The 5325-nt window shown below is 47.4% G+C and overlaps 1 pseudogene; it reads left to right on the top strand.

Moving 5' to 3' along the window:
- The first annotated feature begins 2927 nt into the window (after positions 1-2927).
- LOC149471031 (U2 spliceosomal RNA) lies at positions 2928-3042 on the top strand (annotated as a pseudogene).
- The last annotated feature ends 2283 nt before the right edge of the window (positions 3043-5325 follow it).

The raw sequence follows: 5325 nt of genomic DNA on the forward strand, positions 1-5325 counted from the left end.
TGTGAAGACTTACAGGAAACGTTTGACCTCTGTCATTGCCAACAAAGGATATATAACAAAGTATTGAGATGAACTTTTGATATTGACCAAATACTTATTTTCCACCATAATTTGCAAATAAATTCTTTCCAAATGAGCCAATGTGATTGTCTGGATTTTTTTTTCTCATTTTGTCTCTCATAGTTGAGGTCTACCTATGATGCCAATTACAGGCCTCTCTCATCTTTTTAAGAAGGAGAACTTGCATAATAGGTGGTTGACTAAATACTTGTTTTACTTAACTTTTTTTTTATCACATAGGAGACAAAAAGTCCCTTATGTGATTATTTTTGGGTGACAGGTTCTCTTTTTTTGAGAAATTCAGGGTCTAATAGACCCTGCATATCTCCCCTGTACTACACTGAATGTAATACAGTGCACATCTGTCAACAGGGACCCGGAAGTGACGTCACCTCACGTCCGGGTCAGGACAAAAAGGGGAGGGGAGCGGACGTGTCCACTCTCCTCCCTCCTCTATACCCGCATCCTGACATACCATTGGCACCCACTGAACCAGTCCTGGGCCCGCACATGGGCAAGCGGAGCCTGGGAGGCGGCGGCTGGCACTGTGGGCTATGTGGAACCAATTGGCTGGCAGCAGCGCTTCCACCTGACATGTATTCTTCCACCTGACAGATGAGCCCTGCTGCTTGCTCGCACCAGGGCTAAAGGCAATAAAAAACCTACCTGCCCAGCACATGTCCGGGGCGTTGGGTGATATGAATTGCACATCCATGAGTATGACAGATTCTTTTTTTTTTTTGGCAGTATAAACCGTCACATTTCATGTAAAATAAGTATCTCAGTAAGCACGTTTGTCTGACCAAAGCCATATACAGTATATGTATACTCCCTTGACCCCACCAACCCTAACAACCTTAGACCCATCTCCTTGTTGCCTTTCACTTCCAAGTTCCTTGAGCGCCTGGCCTACAATCGCCTAAGCGCCCACCTCACTGATAACAACCTCCTTGACCCCCTACAGTCTGGCTTCCGTCCCCTGCACTCCACCGAAACCGCCCTACTTAAAATCACCAACGACCTGCTAACCGCCAAAGCCCATGGCCACTATTCTATCCTCCTGCTCCTCGACCTCTCCGCGGCCTTCGACACTGTTGACCACCCTCTCCTCCTTGCCAAACTGCACTCCCTTGGCATCAAGGACGCTGCTCTCTCCTGGTTCTCCTCTTTCCCAATGCTCCTTCAGCGTCACCTACAACCCTGCCACCTCCCCCTCCCTCTCCCTCCTTGGGCCCCTCCTCTTCTCCATCTATTCCTCCTCCCTTGGCAAACTTATTCACTCCCACAGCTTCAATTACCACCTCTATGCCCACGACACCCAAATTTACCTCTCCACCCCCCACCTCACCCCCTCATTCTCTGCCCGCATCGCCCACCTCCTAAACGACATATCAGACTGGATGTCGATCCATTTCCTCAAACTCAACCTATCCAAAACCGAGCTCCTGGTCTTCCCCCAACCCCGTGCCCCCCCCATCTTCTCCATCACTACTAACAACACCACCATCTCTCCCACCCCACACGCCAAAGTCCTGAGTGTCACCCTGGACTCCCACCTCTCCTTCCTACCCCACATCCAACTGCTATCTAGATCTTGCAGGCTCCACCTCCGCAACATCACCAAGATATGCATTCCTCACCCCAGACACCACCAAACAACTCGTACACTCCCTCATCATCTCACGCCTGGACTATTGCAATTCCCTTCTCACTGGCCTACCCAAAAGAGCGCTATCTCCTCTCCAGTCGATCCTAAATTCAGCGGCTAGACTCATCCATCTCACCAACCGCTCCACATCTGCCTCCCCCCTCTGCCAATCCCTTCATTGGCTCCCGATTGCCCAACGCATCAAATCAAACTGCTAACTCTGACCTACAAAGCCATTCACAATGCCGCCCCAAACTACATAACTGACCTGATACCCAAATACTACCCTACCCGTGCCCTCCGCTCCTCACAGGACCTCCTACTCTCTAGCTCCATGGTCTCCTCCTCCCACGATCGATTGCAGGACTTCTCCAGGACTTCCCCCATCCTCTGGAACTCCCTACCCCAATCCATCAGACTGTCGCCTACCCTCCTCACTTTCAGGCGTACCCTGAAAACTCTCCTCTTCAGGGAAGCCTACCCCAACCTCACCTAACACCCGACCTCACCTAACAACTAACCTCCTCCACTCCTCCCGCCTCTGCATCCCCCATAGCCATCTCCTCCTGTACCACTTTCCCCTCCCTCCTAGATTGTAAGTTCGAAAGAGCAGGGCCCTCGAACCCCTCGTGTATTGTATTGTTACTGTCTTGTCTCATGTTCTGTCCCCCTTGCTACTGTACAGCGCTGAGCATACCCTTTGGCGCTATATAAATACTGTATAATAATAATAATGTAGATCAGGTGAGCTCTAAAGCAAAACAGGTGACCAGATCTGCTTGCTGAGAATCGAGTCCCGTCATCTCCCTCTCGGACTCAGGCCTGGACAGCCAATTCTTCCAGAAGTGGTTTCTTGAACGTGTGTGGAAAATCAGTTTACATTATGGACCTTTTAGACGCTTTAATATTGAGGGCCCCATTTAACAACTGTATGCAAGAATATGTTAACTATGTCTATAATTGCCATTTGCACAATCTCAACATACAATATCTCTATTTGCTGGGGACCCCCTTTCATAGTTAAAGCTGAACTCCAGGTCAGTTTAAATGACACAAATTAATCTAGGTCCGTATTCATTATTACATCATTAAACATATTTCTAAATGAAAGAAATGTAAGAACCCAAATGTGGCTTACTATAAGCCTTTTGCAGTCACTGTACAGCAGCAGACTGGGAGAGACAGGCAGAGGGAGAATCCGCACACAAAGCCAATAAGATGAGCTTCTCGGCCTTTTGGCTAAGATCAAGTGTAGTATCTGTTCTTATCAGTGTCCAGTGGGGGTGCTACCGACCATTCTAGTTTACGGGGATGGTTGTTGTACAGTACCCTCACTGGAATGATGGGGGTCTGGATGGCTATTACGGGGAGGACAGAAACCGGGGAGCGCCATGATTCGTTCTGGGGCCTCGGGAGTAATTCTCCTTTGGAACGTCTGAAGGACCCAGTTGCCTCCTGATTTGGACGGTCTACCTGGGTCTGGCCTGGGGCTGGGAAGGCAGAGAGTCCGCAAACTAGGTGCCCCCTGAGTAGTCGCCTCAGGGGTGCTCTGAGTAACACTTGGGTGTGGGACCCCATGTTGTGAATGAGCACATGGTCACCGAGTTTAAACACTTTTTGCACTGCGCCTCTAGGACCGGGCCTTTTGGTCAAGTTCTGGGCAATTTTTTTTGCTACAGGCCTCAGGGTCTGGTCAGTGCACAATTTGGGCACGACACTTTTTATTATTTTTATAGATTTATTTAATTATTTATTTATTTATTTTTCCTCACCCCACGTTTGTCACTTTTTACTTTTGTGTGTGTTTTTCTCACAGGATGGAGGGTGTGGGTCCTCGGGCCTACCCTGACGTCTAGGGGGAGGATGTGTGGCCATACGGTTCCTTCCTCCCCTGTCCCTAGGGGGTTTTCTCTTCGGGAGAACCCCCTGACCTAGTACTGGATGTCCGGCTTCGGCTGGACATAAGGAACGGTGGTCCACCAGGCCTTTTGGCCAGGAGGACCAAATGGGAACCTTGTCCCTGTCAGGAGCTTCGTGCCCCGGGGGATCAGGGTAACGGTTCAACCCCTTCGGGGGTAGGACAAAAGCACACCCTTAAGTGCACTTTTTGTGTGGTGTTTTGCACTTGCACTTTTTTGTGAACACTTACGGGTTTTTCGTTATAGCTGCACGTTTGCGGACTTAAAAAAAAAAAAAAAAAAAATGTGGTAAAAGTACACATGCTAATAGGAGGAGATGAGTGACAGGGAGAAACATCTGTGCTCCTTAGCGTGCTACTTCGCCTTTAATTGTCAAGTCACAGGCTGGAAGAGGTGCATGTTCTGTAAGTGTTATTTAAAGTATTCTCACCTGGGCGGATGCAGCATCGATCTGAGAACTGAGCAATCAAAGACTTTTGATCGCTCAGTTCTCAGTCTTTAGTGAGCAGAGAGCCGATGCCTGCCAGTCAACACTCTGCCCTTCCAGTGCTCACTGGAACATCGGGCTGTGAAGGGGACAGGAGAGGCTGGCTCAGGCTGTCAGCAGCATGCTGAGAAGCTGAGCCAGCTGCTGGTTAACAATGTGGGTGGATCCCAACATTAAAGTTGGGATCTTTCTGGAGCCTGGATTAACTGAACTGGGTGATGTCAGTTGACAGCTTTAGCCTGCTGTTGGCTTAAAATGGGCCACAGGAATGCAGAACAAAGTGATCCATAGGAGAACTAGGGCCCTTCTTTGGCCTTACTTGTCCTTTAAGTAACATATCAAATTTTTTTTTTATCAAAGAAACCAGGTTTATTGACATAAACGAATACAAAAAATAGTACAAAACAACCAATTAAAAGAAAAGTCTCAAACAAAGCATGGTAACTTCTGTCACAGTTGAAGTAAAGTGCATAAAGTGAAATAGAGAGCCATCAACAATAATTAAGATACACACTACACAGCAGTACAGTGTTTATCAAATGAGTGGATAGCAATAACAGAAGTAACATGAATATTTATACAGGAAATTTTACAGCACATTGAGAGGTAGCTAGGCCACCTATACTGTTTAGGAGATACATGAATTATCGGCCTGTAACCACCGATCCCAGATCTTATGGCAATTGTTCGGGCAGCCTCTGTTAATATAGATAACATTTTTGTACGGTAAAGTATTTTTACTTTCGGACATCTAAGCTTGTATAGTGGGAAGCGCAGCCTGCAACCACCCTCTAGCTATCAACTTCCTAGCTGCAAAGTTTTGTGTAGAAATGTTTATCCATATCAGGTTCCGGAAAAAAGCCTAAGAGGCATTGCTTGGGGTCTAGTTGCAGTGGGGAGCCCATGTGATCGTGAAGAAATTGAAGAGCTTGTTTCCAGAGGCCCTAGATCACATTGCCAGATTAGGTAACTAAACGTGCATGGAGTATTAAGGCATTTAGAGCACCATATACTATGAGACGGGCAGAATTTAGCTAAGCATATCGGAGTGAGGCATGTCCTGTGACTAATGTATAATTGTGTAAGGCGATCCGATACCTTGGGGGATACCCGTTTACAGGCCTCTAGTATTTCATCCCAGTCCTCATCCTTGATAGCACTAGTATCCTCTTTCCAATGTGACTAAAGTGAGTATGCTAAGTGAGATATAC

This window comes from Staurois parvus, unplaced genomic scaffold (assembly GCF_062004578.1).
Source record: "Staurois parvus isolate SC_StPar_1 unplaced genomic scaffold, SC_StPar_1.0 ptg000029l, whole genome shotgun sequence".
Taxonomy (NCBI): Eukaryota; Metazoa; Chordata; class Amphibia; order Anura; family Ranidae; genus Staurois; species Staurois parvus.